This window comes from Saimiri boliviensis, chromosome 2, assembly GCF_048565385.1.
Source record: "Saimiri boliviensis isolate mSaiBol1 chromosome 2, mSaiBol1.pri, whole genome shotgun sequence".
Taxonomy (NCBI): Eukaryota; Metazoa; Chordata; class Mammalia; order Primates; family Cebidae; genus Saimiri; species Saimiri boliviensis.
The window spans coordinates 127,925,307-127,945,065 of record NC_133450.1 but is presented as its reverse complement, the minus strand read 5'-3'; the positions used below and the strand labels follow the sequence as shown (position 1 = coordinate 127,945,065).

Here is a 19,759-nt window from a genome sequence, read left to right as displayed (position 1 = left end):
GTAACCACTTTGCTTTGGCCAATTTCTCCCATTTGGAAAGGCCGTATTTACCCAATGCCTGTACCCCCCACTGTATCTAGAGAGTAAATAGTTTGCTTTTGATTTTACAGACTCCTAAGCAGAAGGGACTTGCCTTGTCTCAGATGAGACTCTGGACTGTGGACTTTTGGGTTAATGCTGAAATGAGTTAAGACTTTGGGAAACGGTTGGGAAGGCATGATTGGTTTTGAAATGTGAGGACATGAGATTTGGAGGGGCCAGGGGCAGGATGATGTGGTTTGATTCTGTGTCCCCCTTCAAATCTCATCTTGATCATACTCCCATAATTCCCATGTGTTGTCGGAGGGACATGGGCAGAGATAATTTGAATCGTGGGGGCAGTTTCCCCCATTCTGTTCTCATGGTAGTGAATAAGTATCCTAAGATCTGTTGACTTTATCGTGGGTTTCCGCTTTTGCATCTTTCTCATTTTCTCTTACCTCCACCTCTTCTTCTTCCCAGTCTTGGGTATGTCTTCATCAGCAGTGTGAAAACAACCTGATAACTGGCTCATAAGCAACTCTTTTATTTAATTTTTATATTGATGTATTCATATTTAATATTCAGAAAATTACCATGAACCAACCACCTAACACAAGTGACAGAGTAGCCAGTAGCCACGTGACTACTTAAATTTAAATCAATAAAAATTAAGTCATATAAAAAAATTCAGTTACTCATGAACACCAGCCACATTTCAAGGACTCAATAATCACATGTGACTAGTAGCCACCATATTGCACAGAACAGACTACAGAACATTTCCATCACTGCAGAAAGTTCTATTGGGGCCATGCATGGTGGTTCACACCTGCAATCCCAGCATTTTGGGAGGCCAATGCCAGTGGATTGCTTGAGCCCAGGAGTTTGAGACCAGCCTGGGCAACATGGGGAAACCCCCTCTCTACAAAAAATACAAAAATTAGCTGGGTGTGGTGGTGCACGGCTGTAGTACCATCTACTCAGGAGGCTGAGGGTGTGAAGAGCATCTGAGCCCAGGGAGGTCTAGCCTGGGAAACAGAGTGAGACCCTGTCTCAAAGCAAAAAAAGGGGGGGGGGGGCGGTGTTATAGTCTGGAACTTTTTCTAATGAACCTAATTGGATTAATCATAATCCCCACTCCATGAAACACCATCACTGGTTTATGCTAACACTCTTTGATTTGATTGGATCATTTCTAAAGAAGTTTTAATGAGCAACCATAAATCCAACCTCTTACTCCAATAATAGAACACTCACATCATCTTCCACCTCTTCGTGTGTTCCTTACTCAGAGTAAATAGCTCAGATTTCTATTTATGGGCAAACGTGTAAATAAACTATGTACATGTACAAAATGACATACAGAACAGTTGGCAAAGGGAATGCAACAGGGTAGGTTATTTGCATGGCAGTCAGAATTTAATTAACGATAATCCTTTCATTCTTGGACATTCTCATCACAAGTCCATGTCTTGGCCTTTTGTTTATTTTATACATTTACATAATTATTTTTTTTCATACTAAAATCAACATCCAACATGTCCCCATGCAAAAACTAGAATATTAACTAACTCTTTAACCAATACATTTACTTTTTTTTTTTTTTTTTTTTTTTTTTCAGATGGAGTCTTGCTCTGTTGCCCAGGCTAGAGTGCAGTGGCTCTTGGCTCACTGTAACCTCCACCTCCTGGGTTCAAGCGATTCTCCTGCCTCAGCCTCCTGAGTAGCTGGGATTACAGGCATGCACCACCACACCCAGCTAGTTTTTGTATTTTTAGTAGAGACGGGGTTTCACTATGTTGGTCAGGCCAGTCTCAAACTCCTGACCTCGTGATCCACCCGCCTCAGCCTCCCAAAGTGCTGGGATTACAGGCATGAGCCACCACGCTCAGCACCTAAACAATGCATTTTTAAAAGGACCTTCGATGAACTGAATTGGAGTAATCATAATTTGAGGATAATGAGTATTGTACTTTCCTCGCACATGGTCTTGAGGTCTGTCTCAAGAGAGTGAATATAAATTCTAGCTCTGCCCTGATGGAGATCCAGGAGAGGTGGTCATGGGTGTTTACAGTGTATTTTTTATGGGATACGTCTTTATCCTAGCAAACAGTGTAATGCCTAAGTATCCTAACCCGTTACCAGGTGTCCCTCTCAAAAGAAACTCGTTTTGGCAGTCCCCCTATGACTCTTGCCTGATCTGTGTCCAGTCTACTCCTAGCCACTCTCTAGGAGATCCCCAACCAGGAAAGAAGTTTGATTCAAGTGTATTGGTCAGGTGAGACACAGAGGAAGCAACTCAGCAAAACACATGAAATGAGACAACAGAAGCGGTTTATTACTTACAGATCCTGCGTGCCTCACATGGCCACCAGGAAGGGGGAAAGCCTGTACTGTGGTCTAGGGCATCTCCCAAGCAGGCTTCCTTCAGAGTTCTCACTGGTGAGTTTAGAGCAAGCCACTATATCTGTGTGGTCCACACGGGCTGCGGGGTCAATGAGAAGAGTCAAGTGGGCTGCGTCTAGCTGTTCCTTAGGGAGGCAGTATCCTGGAAGCGGCTGTACAAGGTAGTCCTATCTGGATCTGTCACATTAAGAACTGGGAGGACGTGAAGAACTGCCAATTGTGTCACGGGTGAGTAAGCCTGCTTCTGGAATTAGAAAGTTAAACGTGGGTTCAAAATGGATGCTGAAGCTACATACAATAAAAAGAATTTACTACAATGAGAAACAATCACCTTTGTCCCATGTTTGCCCTCTCTTGTTTTATTCATGTGTTTGTTCATTCATTCATTTGCTTATTTATGAACACCCTTGAATAACTCTCCAGACAAGATTTAAGAACATCAACTATTAATTACATTTTCCTTAAGTACCTTATCTACCCAAGTAAAAGTCAGAATTCTCATAAATATTACATGACTACATAAACTATGATTTGTCCATTCTGTGCAACAGACAGCAACTATTAGAAAAATGAACATCCTGGATCATTTTTAATGGCCTTTATTTGTGTAGAATTTAATTAATAAGGCTCACTTTCTATGAAATATCATCCTCATTACCTATGCTTGGCTCTTTTTAATTTTATTTATCCCTTTAAACAAAAATCATGAAAGAACACTCACAAATTCTACTCAACCAACAGAAAACTACCAAGACCTCACTTCATTATGTGGCCCTCTGCCACTGACTTAACACCCCAAACTTCTTCATTAGGGAAGTGTTTGTGCAAAAGTGTAGTGCACAAATTAACAGCAGAATGCTACTGAAATGAATGAAACAGCTTAAATATTTGTGTTTCGATGTCTTGCAAATTTCTAGAGCTGTGTAATCATAAATCTTAGGCCATGGTACATTGTCTTCAATAATTCATGCTTGACTCTCTTGTTCTTCTTTATACATGCATCTATTTATGTTTAATTACCCCATAAACATATATAAACCCACCCCAGTCTGAAAATATGAAAAACAAACATAACACATATTACATAGGCCATATATATAGAATCCATGTATAAACGTAACACATGACATATGTGATATATACGCAGCATACGTGTGTGTGTGTGTGTGTGTGTGTGTGTGTGTGTGTGGTCCTTTTCTTTGCTCATTTGTTACAGAGAACAGCTCAGTAATATTATTTTTATTTGATGACAGTTACACTAAATGAAATTAATCACCCTTGGTTCATGACATTCTCATCACGCCAGTGATCTTTACCTTTATTTATGTGTCCATTCACGTTTAATAATGCAATCAACAACCATCAACCAACTGCCCAACTTCAGAACACCAACGCTAAACATTACTTACATTGGTTGGCTCACGGCTCGTTTCTCATAGAGTTCACAATCAAGACCTTCACTGACAAAGTATCATTAATTTCACTCTGGAGCCTCCATTCTGTGGAACACAAGGCTGATATTGAAAAGAATTTTAAAACCTAGATATTTTTTAATGGCCGTCAGGTGAGAAGCACAGGATTAATTATAATCTTTGTTTCATAACAGTCTCACCACTGGTCCAAGCATACCTCTCATTGTATGTAATCATTCATCTATTATTACAATCAGTGTATTTACCATTCTAATCAAAAACAAGAATCACGACTATCACAAACATACGTCCCTCTGCATCTTACCCAAGAAGGGGCCAACCCAGATATTCTTCCTAATGGACGCAGATAATGCAGACTTGGAGTAACAATCATCTTCAACTCCTACTCACCCTTTTCAATGTTTTCACGTATTTTTTTAAATACAACAAACACAGATGAACCCACCGCTGATCTTGAACAAAAATATTGATTAGGACATCCAAATACCTCTATCCACTGAGATAAAAGTCTTGTTTTATTTTAAATAGTCCACAATTGTACATAAATGGATAAATCTTAGTCTTTAGGTTGTAAAACACCGTCTTTGTGGTCCATTCTTGGTACTCTTATTTTGTCACTTCTGTACTCATGTAATTCATTTTTAACTATGCAGCCGCTACCCTTCAAGTCACCGTTCAGCCCAAGACCAATGACTCTTCTGTATACTTGTTGATACACTTCCCACCCATAGCCTCAACAGCCTGGAAACTGGGTTTTGTTTTGTAATAACCTCACAGAAGCAGAGAATAGAAAGCTGTTTACTAGACCTTAAGCATTCTCACTGCACACACAGAAAAACAGAACTACACGAGGTGATGGATACGTTAATTCACTCGATTACGGTAATCATTTCACAATATATGTGTATATCAAAATGTCACACTGTACAACTTAAATACATACCATATTTGTTCATCAATGATCTATTTATAAAGCTGGAGACTGGGGAACACATTGCCATCACTGGTCCATGCTTGGCTGTCTCTAATTTTGTTAACACATTCATTCATTTTTAACTATTCGATCAGCGCCCATGAAGCCGGATTTTATTTGTCCGCAGTCACCTTCTTTGGCAGAGAAACCCCAGTGTGCCCATTCTATGGAACATAAAGCTCATTAAAGGAAAGAAAATAGCCTAGGAGGGCCTTTTCTGTTTGTTAATATCAGGTTACCAGACCTGGATTAGGTATAATCCTTCGCCCAGAACACATTCTCAGAATTGTTCCATTTGGGGCCTTTATTACCTTATTTCTTTATTCCTTGATTATTTTTAATAACAAAATTAATAGCCACAAACCACTCCGATCTCTTTTTTAATGTCCCTCAGTTGTGGAGAGTTAATCGCCGTCTCTGGTTTACGACCCACTCCTGTCCTTGCTGCCAGCATGCCTCTCTCTTAGTGTATTGATTGTTAAAACCACCCTTAAAGTAAAATAAATAAGTTTTTAAAAATAACACTTTAATAAACATCTTTAAACATGAAAAAAAACCATCCTTGACAATTACCACTGATGGTCTCCACCTCCATTCCTCCCCCTCTCATGCCCCTGCCTCCCTCTACCTTAAACAATCACTCCCAAATCTGCTGGATACAATCCCTCTCCAAATATATGTTTATATATATGTAAGTAAATTTACAACATATATGTAATATACGTATTCTTAAATGTTTTCCGTGGATCAGTGGCTTGCAGGATTTTTCAACTGAAGGCTAAAAAGAAGGGTCAAGGGAGAGTGTGACATATATAAGCTTGAGTTCAGAGCACACCCACCACTGGGGAGTTGGTAAAAGCCCTCAAACCCAGATGGCTGAGCCTTCGACCCCTGTGCTCATGTCACGAGCCAGTGAGCCCAGTGGTTGCAGCACATATGCTCACACCTCAGTGCCCACCTCCCCAATCCAGCCACAACCCCCAACTAGCTGGGCAACATCAGGAAAGCAAACGAACCTCTCTGTGCCTGTTTCACTCTCAGCAAGATAGTCACGGCACTAGTTCCCAAGCAGAGTTACGTTATTATTTTCACACCAATGGCAACCAGGTTAAAAAAAAAAAACCCTCCACCCCATCTCTGAGCCCCTCCCTCACCCAAATCTTGGCTCCCTCTGCAGCAGCTCTGGTGTTAGACAGACAGACAGACCAGGTTCCACCCCAGCAGGCACTCGTGAGCTGTGTAACTGCAGAGACGTGACCTGGCTTCTCTGTCTTGTGCCCCGACTTGCACGATTTGTAGAATGAGGAACGCGGCGCCCTCGTGGGTCCAACCGGAGGGTGACCTGAACTATCGCCCACCCCTCAAGTAGCCCGCCTTGCACACCTGTGCACACCCACCCTATCCTTGTCCCATGCCGCCCACCCCACTGCTCAGACAGTCCCCAGTTTGATCAAAGAAATGAATTAGCTCCATGCTCAGGTCAAGCCAAGGGTTTGGGGGAAGGATGGGGCTTGGGCAGGAAATTGTTGGGGTCTGTTCTTTTTTGGACATGCCATCAGAGCTTAAACAAATGCCCTGAAAAACAGAAACCCCACTAAGGGATGAGCTATGGAAAATGAAAATTCACTTTGTGAAATGGGGCTGCCCTTGGGGAAGTCTATGCCATGAGATTCTTGGTGTCCAACTTGATTCCAAGAAACCAAAGGAGGCTTCACGGTGGGCCTCACCACCCATACACAGCCAGTTTCCTTCTCACCCTCCCAGCCTGTCCTGGGCGGGCACCACCTGGCACAACTGTTCTCAGAGCAACTCAGGGTCCTAAAAATAATTCTATATATTATATAGAGTTACAGTGTACATGGATATTGTCATATATACATCCATCTGTACATTGGGGGACTTTCATAAGGGAGTCATGGGAAGACCACCAGTGTGGGAACTGGCTCCTGCCTTCTTCATACTTTGGGGTCCCTTGGGGAAGGCCAGTCCCCTCCCTGAACCTCAGGTGGCAATCCTCCCACCAGCCCTTCCTCCCTCCCAAGTGGTATGAAAATGAAAAGCATCACACTTTAAGTACAGGTTCCCTCCGAGCAGCAAGGATCATTAATATTGTACCTCCTGTACCCAGCACGTAGTGTTCACAGCATGCCTCAGCATACATTATCTCGTTTGATTCTCACAACAGTCCTGTGAATTAGACATAATAATCATAATTAGCCAATATTTATTGAATGCATACTCTGTACCAAGCACCACGCTGCCTACTTTGCATACATTGACACTCCTCTGGGGTGGATACAATTCAGCAGTATCTTATAAATTTCTCCCCCGCAATTTTTGAGCATGCACTTTGTACTGGTACCGGGTCTGGGTGCTGGGGATACAGCAATGGGCAAAACGGACAGATCCCCATCCTATGAGAATTCACATCCCTGTGGGTGGATAGGAGCAGAAAATCATCAGAAAGGGTGAGTATAATTAATGCATGGGATAAAAGACGGTGAGAACTGGGGAGGAAGATAAAGCAGGAAGGGGCAGGCAGTGGCGCGAGGGAGGAAGACACTATGCTGACGGGATTTGCTCAAAGACATTACTAGTCCTATTTCATACCTAAGGATACTGAGACTCGGGGAAGTCAGATGACTTGTGAGTGGTCCCCCAGCAAGGAGATGCTGAGCCAGGGGGCCAACACGGCACTGTGGCTCCGGAGCTGCCCTTTTCACTTCTTCCCCATGCCTCGTTTTGGCATCAAACTCCCACTGCCAGCCCGCAACTCGACTGTGAGAGTAAATCATGAGGGGGGTGTGAAGGTTGTTCTGACCTCCCGCACGGGCAGCCCCAAAAGCAGAGGGAATCCCCAGGCTGTACCATTAGACCTGGATGAGTGAATAAACTGTCCTTGGAGGAGCTGCAGGGCTTACAGTTCTCACAGGAAGTGCCCAGACTCTGGAGTCAGACAATGCTGGGATCACAGCGAAACTCAACACGCTAAACCCATATCCTCCCACCTGGCTGTTAGGGTATCCGATGCCCCCCCCCCCCAGAGCCACCCCACACACAGCCACATGCCACCTGGGCTCAGGTTACAGACATGCTGTACCAGGAATGGGAGGAGGCCACCCGGTTCCCAAGCCCCACATGGTTTAAGAGACTCAGAATTTTTCCAGCTGGCTGCCTCCAAAAGAAAAAGTCAAGAAATGTTTCTGAAACTATTTTCTCCCCCAAAAAAACAGGTAAGGAAAGAAGTTTAATGAAGTCATACATGAGAACTGGAAAACCTTGCCCACTACTGCTAGAAACTATGAAGTTTAATGCATTTCAACCTCAGAAACTTCCATTAAGAGACTTTTAAAAATTTGTCTTGCCTTTTACCTACTCAGCTTCTCCCCAGCTCCCATCCAACTCCTGTGTAACTCCCTATACGGCAAGGAAATTCCTTCACCGGAGTTTCACCTCTCCTAGGGCTTCATCTTTCCTTAGATGGATCCTGTCCCTTTGCTGTATGGAACTCTTACTTCCATCACTACAACTTCTAGTTTTAAATTCGTATTTCTGTTTCAATTCCATTGATTCTCTCTCCAAAGACAAGCTCACAGGCCTCTCTGAGAACCTGTTCAGCTATTGATTCTTACCTGACAATGATATCAAATGACAACTCAATAACAATACTTACAACAACTGTCATTTTCATCGTCAGTAAATATTTGTTGAATGCTCATCATCTGGAAACATTCTTTTTTTTGTTTTTTGTTTTTTGTGGGTTTTTTTTTTTTTTTTTTTGGAGACAGGGTTTTCCTCTGTCACCCAGGCTGAAGTGCAGTGGCACAGCCTTGACTTCCCAGCAACCTTCTCATCTCAGCCTCACGAGTAACTAGGACCACAGATGTGCACCACTACACCCAGATAATTTTTTAGGTTTTCTGTAGAGACTGGGGCGGGGAGAGGGGGGGTCTCCCTATGTTTCTCAGGCTGCTTTCAAACTCCTGGCTCAAGCGATCCTCCCACCTCAACCTCCCAAAGTGCTGGGATTACAGGCATGAGCCACCATGCCGTCTGGAATGCTCCCTTTTAAGGAATGTGTCTGTTTGCCTGATTTAATTCTCAAGTGCTAATTAGTAAGGTACTATTGGTACAACTGAAGAAACTGAGGCACAGAAATTAAATACGTTGTCCAAACTCACAAAAGTAGTCAATGGCACAGCTAAGGTTGAAACCTTAGCACCTGGCATGTGTGAGGCAGGGCCCACACATTCTGAGAAGGTTCTCAAAACCTGTCTGCTAACATTAAGCCAGGTATGCAGCGAGGCTCACTGATTGCCATTCAGACCTCCATCCCGAGCCCTCCCTCCTTGCCTTGCTCAGGAGTCACTTTTCCGAACGCTACCATTAGCATTCAGTCAGAACACGAGATGCCAGGAATCTAATTTGACTTTATTAATTGTACTGTAGTGATATGTGTGGCCCTCGTTTGTGAGATCATTACAAACAGAACACACTAGAGATATTACGCAGGAAATAAACTTGGATTTGATTGGACAAGAAGTTCAGCTCACTGACAGACCAAGAGAGTGAGTCCAACATGAGTGAACGCCAAGGCGTGCGGAGGTTTTCAGACACGGTCAAAGAAAAGGGAATAAACAGGTTGAGGGGGTGAGTTTGGAAGGAAAGAAGACTAGAGTTCAAATCCCGGGTCTGCATTGGCTCCCTCTATGATTTTGGGTAAGTCACTTACCACTCCTAAACTCTGGTTTCCTTTTCTTTAATTAAGAATGGAAATTACTATCATGGAGGGCAGCTGTGATGATTTAGAGGAGATAAAATTATGCCAAGTGCCAGTGGAGGGCTGTGTATGCTGTTGGGGCTTAGGGCTTAGTCATCCAGGAGAGCAAGTGGAAAGGCAGATGCCTGCTCTTCCTCAGCACTGTGTAAAAAGAGCAGAGACAGGGAGTTGCCACTGAGCAGCTCACGGAGCACCACCGCTGGGACTTGGTCCCTGTAAGCTGCCATCCCACCTGTTGTCCCACAGCCAGTGCACTCAGAGGCAGAACAGAAGGCAGGAGCTTCACCAGCAAGCTCCACTCAGAGGGAACCTCTCTTCAAAGATCAAGTAAGCCTTTGATCTTGGTGAGAAATTGGCTATTCTGTCTCATTCCTCTCTCCTTCCACCACCTGTGCTTCAGTTCACTCATCCGTCTTACCAGCTTTCATCAGGTGGCCAGCCATCTCTCCAGCTATGCGTGCATCTTGATGCAGCCATCCATCCCTCCACAGACCTCACATCCATCCTTCCACCTCTCCATTTTGCAGAGGAATCACACAGACCTGAGTTGGAATCCTGGGTCTTGCTTCCCAGCCGACTTTGGGCAAGTTACTAACCTCTCAAAGTCCCCTAGTCTGTAAAATAAAGGGAAATCAGATGTTGCCAGGGTGAGGATTTAAAGAGAGTGGAGACATACCCGTGTCTGGCCTCAGCAAAGTCATTAAATGTTCATTCCCTCTGCTTCTGCAATCTGGTTGGGATTTATGCAAGGAAAAAAAGCCACCGCATCTTGCATGACATGTTGAGAAGTGCTTTTTAGAAATTATCTGTGATGTTTTAGTGGTGTGCTCTCTCCGGCAGCACCCAGGGCTGGGCAGTGGCCAAAGTGATTTGGGGTGGTGGTCCCCCCAGACTCAGAGTAGAGAGTGCCATCTAGTGGATAGGCACCTGCGGGGGTCCCCTGTTGGTCCCAGGTCACAACCGCTGAGGTCAGGCAGCTGAACGGTGAGCCAGGAGGTCCAAGCGAACCCAGATCCCCGGCTGTAGGCTCCCCTTTTGGGGATGGGTGCAAGTGCTGTTTTAATCACTCAGGGAGCCTGGGCTGCCAGGAGCTTTGTTTTATGGACGATGGCCAGCTGTGTTTTGCCTGCCTGCCTCCCCCTGCCCAACTTCCCTTTAAAGATTTCTGGGAAAAAGAATTACTCTAGCAGCTACTGTTTGCTGAGTGTCTCTAACGTATTAGGCATGAGGCTGGGGGCTTCAGGGCTTAATGCTCTAACCCTCCCAAGGACCCAAGCAGAGACCCAGAACTTACCCCCATTTTGCAGTGAGAACATTGAGGTTTGCTGAGATTGGGTTTCTCATTTAAGGTCCAGGCAGATATTCAACCCCTAAATTTGTGGCCCTACTTACCTTCTAGAGCCCCAGATCCCCTTGAAAAAGCAGGAGATCCTTTCAACACTGACTTGACCAAGCCAACTGTAAAAGAAATTTATGAGTCAATCGAGAGTATTTGAATGCTGCAGAGATGTTGGATGATGTTAAGGAGATGCTATTAATTTTTTTTATCTGTGATAATGGTATTGTGGTTATATTTTTAAGAAAGGAAAGCTTCTTATTTATAAACACAAACAAAAAATGCTCAGAGAAAACAATATGGTTCTGAAATTTACTTGGAAGTAGTCCAGGGGTAGGAGCTGAGGCGTGGGAGCAGAGGGAGAGTTTAGTGTTCAGATGAAACAAGAGGGGCCAGGGTTTGATGGCAACTGTTTCTGGGTGATGACAATATGAAAATTGAGCAAACTGTGTAAAAATATGTACTATTTTCTCTACTTTCTTTGTTTGAAATTTCCTATAATAAAGGGAGTTTTAAATCAACAAGTGAACATACAGTGCAGGAGATGAAGGGCTGGGGGTGGAGGCTGCCGTTTACAAGAGCAAAGGGGCCTGGGGTATGAGAGAAAGCTTGCCAGCTAGCAGGGAACTGATTCACAGGGGGCAAACCCTTCAGAGTGAAAGGGGAACCAGTGGGGCTGGATCCAGAGAGAAGAGAATCATTCTATGTTCAGTGGACTGAGGAAGATGTACCAGGGTGCAGACTGCTGCAGAAGCCCAGAGACCCCCTGAAACCCCCCCAGCGCTCCTCAGCCCACCCTCACTCCCAGCCCACCTTCCCAAGCGATCCAGGTCCCTCCCTGACCCCAAGGCCCTTCCCTGGCTGGAAAAGGGCCTGAGGGTACTTCTCTTCAAGGCGGAGCGGTGCCTGACGAGCCCTTCCCTGGGACCCTGGTCCCACTTTGGTTACTGGGACAACGGTGTCCCATTAGACTCTGGGGTGGCCAGCTCAGTCATGCTGGGAAGGATTCAGCTGTCTAGCTTTCAAATGCTTTCCTTTTTTTTCTTTTTTTTTTTTTCTTTTTTCTGGCTTTTACTTTATTTTTATTTTTATTTTTTTGAAAGATAAGAGTTGATGCTTTTACCCTAAAACTGTGTGCCAAGCCGCTCTGGCTCTGCTCAGCCTCACACTCTTCCCAGTGTCTCTGGAGCCCTCCTTTCCGTCCTTGACGGGCTGCAAGCTGGGCAAGCGCCCCCCAGTTCCACACCCACCTCCCTCTACCCCTTGGTCCGGCCGCCACGCCCGGCCTCCTCCCCCACTCTTCTCTTTCTGGCCCCTCGGCTTCCTGGGCGCCCGGCCACCACGCAGCGCCTGGAAGCCAGCGCTCCCGCCCTCCCTCGTCTCATTCCCCACTTTGGAGAGCCACCGGACAGGACCGCTCCGGGACAGCTCCCGCAGCCCGCTGCATTGCAGCGCAGCCGGCCGTGAGGGAGGGGCGCGCCCTGCAGCCCCCGCCCCCCGCCGCGACCTCCCCCCGCCCGGCAGCCCCCGGCCCCCGGCCCCCGGCCCCCAGCCCCGGCTCGGCTCCCCGGGCTCCCTGGCTCCCTGGCTCCCCTGGACCGCACGCATCTGTCGCAGTTAAAAGCGCCGCTGCCTGAGCAAAAGCGCCGGCCCCTCTGGCCTGTCCCCCTCCTCACTTTTCGGGCTCAAAAATGTGGCCCAGGCAGCCCCCTTGTGGCACGTGGGGGCGCCACAGACGCCTGGCTGGTGTCTGAAGAATTCAGACTGTCTGATTCCACCGCACCGTGAGTTGGCACAAATCTTCGGTGGCCCAACTCCTACCCATGCAGAACTCCGCTCAGCGGCCTCTCTGAGTGGGGCGGGGGGGCACCTCTCCCCTCCCCTCTCCCCGTCCACACCTCTCCCTTCTCCCTCCAGGAAGGAACGGAAGGAACTCTCCTGTTGAATATTGCTCTGACAAGCAGACAGGTGTCTGGCAACCGCGATCGTGGTGGTGGGGGAAGAGGGGGGCCGGGAAGGTGGTGGGAACGGGGGCTTTTCTGGAAATGGTGTTTAGTTTCCATCTCTTATCTCCCAAATGGGAAACCGAGGTGCGGGGAGGGCCATGGTCCCTGTCTGTGTCAGAGTCAAGGCTGCACAGCCTCGTCCAAGCCCAGCCTGGGGCATTTCCCTGGCGTGCCGGGGCCACCCTGAAGCCGTGCCCCCTCTTCCCTCTCCCACTTGCCCAGCCCCAGCCCCTCCAGATCTGGTTCTCCCTGTCCGGAAGCCCCGGAGGGCCCCTGGATGTTCTGCGTCCTCTCTAACTCACTGTCCACACAAACAAGCCCAGCCCCCTCTGTCTCTATCTGCAATCTACTTGCAGACAGGCAGGGCCCTCTCCACATCAGGTTAATAATGCCATTTTCATAAGCCTCTGCCCATAGGTGCTACCACCTAATTTTGAATCTGCCCTTCAAACGGATTGGGCCACAGAGGAGCTGGGATCTCAAGCACCGCTGGGAGGTGCTTATAACTAATCAATCCGTCCCCTGCCCACCCACACCCCCCCAGCACTCGGCACAGGCTCGCTGAGCAGCCTTCAGCAGCAGGGTGTGGTGGGGAGCCTCGGAGAGTCTGGGGTTCCATCCTGGCCCGGCCTCACACCAGCTGAAGAGACGGTGAGTATAGGACTTTGCCTTTCTGTGCCTCAGTTTCCTCATCAATCTAATGGAGCCCATGAGGCCACTGTGCAGGGTTATTGCCCGGGTGAGTTCTTTGCAGACAACCCAGCTCTGGACTTGGCTCCAAGATGGGGCTCCATAAATCTCCACGCCTTCATCCCCTCTTGATCGCCTCGATTTCCAGTGACTTAGTCCCTGTTTCTTTCCCCCACCAGACCGACTGAGCTTCGAGGACAGGAAGCCACCGGCATCACTTCATCCCAGCCTCACGCTCGGGACTGGGCCCGGGGAAGGTAGGCACACTGCGGTGGCTTGGGGGACGAGTGTGTGGATGGGTGTCTATTCCATAGTCTACGGGATGCCCGGACCCCGCTGGGTTTCTCCTCCCCAGACCCCTCCCTGTCTAAACTGGCCCTTCAAGGGAGCTGCTGGGAAAAATGTTCCTTTATGCCTTCATGCTTTACCCCTCGTGCTGTTATATACAATACAAATTCTCGGTCTATTAAATGCAGATGTGGGCTCTGCATGTCATTTCTGCTGCCTGCTGCATCTACTGTGAGTTCCTCAGGCCAGGGGCTGCCTCCGGCTGACTTGGTTTGTGCAATTAAGCCAGCAGAGGGGACTCTGCCAGGAGAGGTCCCCGTTTGTATTCGGAGTAGGGTCTTGAAAGGCCAGGCTGCTTTCTCTCTTGCGACACTTGTTACATACCTCGCTCCCCCCGGGTCCCACCGTCTACTGCACAAGCACTGATGAAGTGTCTGATGTGTGCAAGGCTACACTTATCTCATTTAGTCCTCACTTCAAGCCGGTGACGGGGAAACTCTCATCTCCATTTCACAGGGGAAAAGCCGAGGCTCTGAAAAGTAAAGGGAATTTTCTTGCAGCTAGAGAGCCGGTCTGTCTGGCTCAGGGGACCCCAGCCCTGCCGCGGCTGTCTGCTGCTGCTCCTGCTTCTGCTACAGGGCTGAACAGGCTAGCCGGGAGTCCAGCAGCTCCTGCAGAAAAGGCAGGGGGCTGCATAGAGAGCGTTCTCCCTGGCAACTGGAAAAGGGGCCATAAAACAACCCGAGAAGGCTCAGAAGCTGCTGAACAGATAGACACGGAGCGGCTGGTCACAGGAGGGGAGCACCGCGCCCTCCCCTGGGCTTCTTGCAGAACAGCAGGGCAAAGGGCTCTGTCCCAGGTCTAGAGGAGCAGAGGCAGAGGTGTTAGCAGAGGTCTAGAGGCCCCCAAACCTGTTTCCACCATTGGTGGGGGGTTTTGCCATTCAGCACGGAAAGGAGAGGACTGAAAAGAGAGGGAGCCTGCAGCCTGCAGAGATCGGAGGGCAGAGGGGGCTAGGGGACTGCCGCACAGCCAAGAAGGCAGACGCAAAGGGCAGGGGAGGGCTTGGCAAAGCAGCTCCCTCTGCGAACCCCGAGCAGGCTGCTTGGGGGGAGAGGGAGCTCCCTGTTACAGGAGGCATCCGAGCCGAGACAGGCAGGCTGGTGCATGGCCGAGGAGGCTGCAGCGTGGCTTCCTGCCCGGGCTGGCAGCCCACATGTTTAGGCCTTTAAGAAGCTCCCACAGCATCAACTCCCAGGCAGGCGAGCGGGCAAGTGAGCGAGGTGGCCAAAGGGGACCAGGTAGGGGTCAGGGCAAGGCTGTGCAGCCTCTCCCAAGTAGCTTGCCCTGGGCTAAATGGCAAAGGCACAGAGATGGTTAGCGGGGTGCCTCTGTCCCATTGAGGCAATGAGGGAGAGGAGCAGAGAATGGGGGTGGGTGCCCAGGGCTGGTAGGGGGAGGTGGGGACTGTCCTGTGGCCAACTCCCCCCTCGAGGGCCAGGACACCTAGAGTAGCCAAGCACCTTCCCTGGCTCCTGGGCCCACAGAGCTGACCTGTGTCCCTTCTGGGACAACAGGCTGGCAGAGTGATGAAATGAGTAGAGGGAGGGGGTCTGGCAGTTTCAGGGGCCCTTATCTGGAGGCTGAGCAGCAACCACAGAGGCAACCAGCTGCCAGACTGTGACTGGGATGGTCTGGGGACTCACACAGCAGCAGGGCTGGGGGGCCTGCCTGCTGATGAATGCAGCCCACACTGCGGTCAGAAGCTACCTTTTCTGGCCCATTCACAGGGGTTCAGTTCCCAGGAACTGTGGGTGGACAGAGCCTTTATCAGGGGGACCTCTGCTAGACAAGCCTCTGTTCTGCAGTTTCTAAAGGAGTTTTCTTGCCTTTGTTCCCAGCACAGGCACTCAGCATGTGTGTGTGCGTGTGTGTGTGTGTGTGTGTGTGTGTGTGTGCGTGTAAGCATGCGGAGGATGGCTGTGAGGCCAGCCAGGGCTCCTTGTCTGTGAAATGCCCAGGGTCCCCGGGAGCAGAGATGCACCTCTGTGGGGCAGAAAAATTTCGAGGAGGGCAGAGTCATTAAAGGATAGAGCCCTTCCTCACTGCCGCCTCATTATCCCGCGCCTGACAACCCAATCTATCAGCCCTGGGGTCGCCACAGCTGCCCTGACCCGCCGTGGGGGGGCAGCATCGTGTTGCTGGTGGAGCGTGCAAGCTGGTTTGCCTTCCCAGGAACAGACAGACAGACGGCCCTGGCAGCTCGGTTGGGCACTGCAAGCCCTTCAGGAAAAATGGTTTCTCAGAGCCTCCGTTTATGCTGGTTTTTTTGGTGCTGCTGTTTTAAGCTGTGAAAGGGTCGATCTGAAACTGCTGGTGTGAAAATGTTTGGGAGAGTGACGTTTACATAAATGGGGGAGAGGTGCAGAACAAGAGGCACCCACCTAGGAAATTCTGTGAACAGGGATTTCTGGTTCAGGATAGCTGGTGGTGCAGAAATGGTTCTGAAGGGCTTTGGAATAGATGCGAAAAGTCACCCACACAAATCCCTATTTAGAGGCAACCGCCATGGGGTAGCAAGCTCTTTAGCCCTTGCCGGCCAAGGAGGGGACAGTGTCCCTACCCCGCTTTTTGCTCTGGGTCCCTTGCCCTGTGCTGGAGGAAGTTAGGACATGGGTTTCTGCCTGAAGCACAGGAAAAAACTGCAGAGACCTGGGCAGCCCTACATAGAGCCTCGGAGAAATATCCCCTGTGTCAGACATGCCCGATCGGGTTCTCACACTCCCAAGTAAATAAGTCAAACATTTTGGAGAGTGGGGCCTTTGTGCACAGTGACCGAGGAGTTTCACTTTTGTGTAAAGGCAACATGCAAGTCATACTCCCACTAGTAAGGCTGGACCAACACACAAAAAGCTCATTTAGGCTGAGCCTAGCCCAGGGAGAATTTTCTGTGAAATTCGGGAGAAGTCAGGTTTAGCCAGAAGTTCTTCCAGGAATTATGAACCTCTGGAGACTGTAACCACTGTTCCTTCTGAGTGACCCTTGCCAAAGTCTATAAAATATGAGCCTCAAAAAATCTGCCCAAGGAGCACTCTGACTTTTTACATGTTATTTACATAAAAATAAACTCTCCCCAAACTTTTCGGGAAAGCCAAGCTGGCCCCAGGTGTTGGGGAAGGTGCACATTTGTTTTCCTGGGAAGGTGTCTGGGAGGGGATAAAGCGCCAGCTTTTATTTCCTCCTTGCATTCTCTCTGGAGTTTCTGTTTTCCTCTGTCGGGTCTCCCTGCCCTGAAAGGGAGCGGCTGCCTGGCTCCAGCAGGGGTTAAGCATTTTGTGACGGGATAAGATGCAGAGAGCCACCGAGTTTTGCCGGGGACTGTGTGTTGGCTACTGTGCTGGATGATTTATTTGCGTTATTTCCTCATTGAGATCTCAATAGCCCTGTGTGAGAGAGATTATGAGTCTTTTTTTTTTTTTTTTTTTAATATCAGGAAACCAAGGCACAGAAACACTTGGGGATTTGCCAAGGACACACAGCCCGATATCTGTTCATAGCTGGGTCTGTGCTCAGGGTGGCTCGCTCCCTGCAATGCCTCTTCTCCTCTCCCCTGGGAGGGAAAAAAAAATGCACCAAAAGCCCAGAACACTGCCAGTGGCTCCCGCTACTCCTGACAAGCTCCCAAGGGGGATGCTGCTTTGGCCTCATAGCCCCTCTCCCCCAAAGCCAGCACTCTTTCTAGAAGATGACTCTGTCCCAGAGGTCCACGTGCTCCCTCTCAGCCCTGTCTTACCCCAGAGCCCCTCACCGTTACTCCAGTCATCACATGTCCTTCTCCTGTTCTGGGTCCAGACCCTGGCAAGGAGGAGCCATAATGGCAATCAGCCATTTCCAAGCTATAATCATGCCCAAACGTCATCCTCGGAACTCACAACACAGAGATGCAACTCCTGCCCGTGGACCCCATAACCCTGGGTTCTGGGGCCCTGCACACAGCAGGCAGGGAAACCTGGCATGGAGCAGGCTGGGGCAGTTTGGGGGTGGGGGGTGCCAGCCTGACCCCACCCAGAAGGCTGTTTGCAGCTTTACCACACTGCAGACTTACCGCGCCACAGGGCCGACCCCATGGTCCTCGGACATCGCCCATCTGCCCGTCGGTGCAAGAAAGAATTCGAGGCAGTTTTCACTGAGGCAGAGTCAGATCCAGGCAACACTGGGGGTGCCCAGGGCTTCTAGAAAGGGACAAAGGAAGGGGGTGATTAATATTTTCATCAGTTCTAGGAAAATGCAAAACATTCCCTTTAACTGGGAAGAGCATGTCAATGAGGCATCCCAATTCCAGGGACAGGGCTTTGCTGTGCTTTTGAACGTGGTGTTTTAGGGCCACAGGTAACTTTGGGCTCCCCAACAGAAATATTGCAAGCCTGCTCTTTAAGGCCACAGAGAAGCTGCCTAAAAAGGCATGGCCACACAAAGCATAAGAAGCGGGGAACCCTGAGAGGAGCAGGTAGCTCCGTGGAGGCGAGGTGCACCTAGAGGGAACGGGAGTGGGGACGGGCTGAGGCTGTCGAGTTCCAAGCCAGACCCTAAAGGGTCTTCCATGCCAGGATAAGGCCTGATTTTTTTGGACTCCCTCCCGGAAGCTCCAGAAAGTCAGATGGAGGCTTTAAAGCAAGACAGGAACAAGGTGGAAATGCCATTTTAGAAAGATCCCTCCATGAAAATAAAACTTTTGCGAACAGTTGTAACCCACCACATCATCTCTAAGAAGCCAGGAAAAAGGAAGAGACAAGGATGTGTTTACAGATTTAGCTGCAAGAATGCTCACTGCAGTGTCACTGGTAACAACAGAAAAAGTGGAAACAGCTTAGGTCTTTTTTATCAGGCATCAGTTGAGCAGAATCGTACTAACTAAAACCTCAGTTTGTGACACGCTTCCTCACTGATCTGCATAAAGATCATTTTTATTTTCTGTACTCTTTTTTTAAAAAATGACTTAATGAACACCTATGAATCGGTGACCCACTCTGACAGCTCGGACCGTGACCAAAGCTTCTGTCTGCTCATTCTCCTCCCCCAGAGCACTTTCAGCTGGGATTTTCAGCAGTAGAAGAGGGTGAAATCAACAATGGTGTATACATACCACGGAATATTAAACAGCTCTTAAAAAGAATGAACAGCCAAGACCTATTGTCTTCTAATGGACCTCAGTATTTTGTGCAGAACTGGATTAATCATTATCCTTTGTTCATAAACACTGTCTCATCCTTGGTCCAGAAAGGCCCCCTTTTATTTTGCTAATTCATGCGCTCATATATTCATCTGTAATAATGTCATACACCCTCATGAGCCCACTCCCCAAACCCAAATCTCAGAAATTACTTACACCTGCCTCCACAAGTTGCCCCCACTTGGGAAAAAGACCTGAGGCTTTCATGCCAGCAGTAAGGTGATTAAATGAACTCCGATGTGCACAGCTCACAGGACACTGGGGCGCTATTAGAAGGAACAGTGATCTTTATTATCTCTAAGCAGATTCATGAAGGAAGAAACACAAGCTGCTTGTAGAGGATATATACACTATGATATAGTTTATGTAAAAAATAAAGAAAGTAATAGATTTTAGAGGTATATGCATCTACATAGGCAAATGCACAGAGAAAACATCTGGAACCAGACACCTGAAACTGAGAAGAGCAGTTCATTTGCTGAGGGTGCTGGGGAGGGACTGAGGGAAGCATTAGGATGGCTTTATACGAGGTGTCTGATTTTTACTAATGAGTGTATTAATTATCAATGCATTTCTTGCATAATTAGAATAAGCAT

The 19,759-nt window shown here is 48.3% G+C and overlaps 1 protein-coding gene and 1 non-coding gene across 51 annotated transcripts in view; both read right to left on the bottom strand.

Annotated features, from left to right (window-relative positions):
• LOC104653481 (uncharacterized) overlaps positions 1-19,759 on the bottom strand; it is a 190,802-nt gene that overhangs the window by 157,480 nt on the left and 13,563 nt on the right. For 46 of the 50 annotated variants that reach the window (XM_074394266.1, XM_074394288.1, XM_074394263.1 and 43 more), the window contains 3 exons: positions 19,320-19,429; positions 18,039-18,165; positions 2,368-11,071 (listed from right to left, as the gene is read on the bottom strand). The gene's annotated coding sequence lies outside the window, so the exon portion shown is untranslated. The remainder of the gene's footprint in view (positions 1-2,367; positions 11,072-18,038; positions 18,166-19,319; positions 19,430-19,759) is intronic. The other 4 variants (XM_074394277.1, XM_074394289.1, XM_074394290.1 and 1 more) reach the window with 4 other exon arrangements.
• Positions 19,133-19,209, bottom strand: LOC120361411 (small nucleolar RNA SNORD112). The gene has a single exon (XR_005577611.1). It is a non-coding gene; the product is annotated as a small nucleolar RNA SNORD112 (small nucleolar RNA).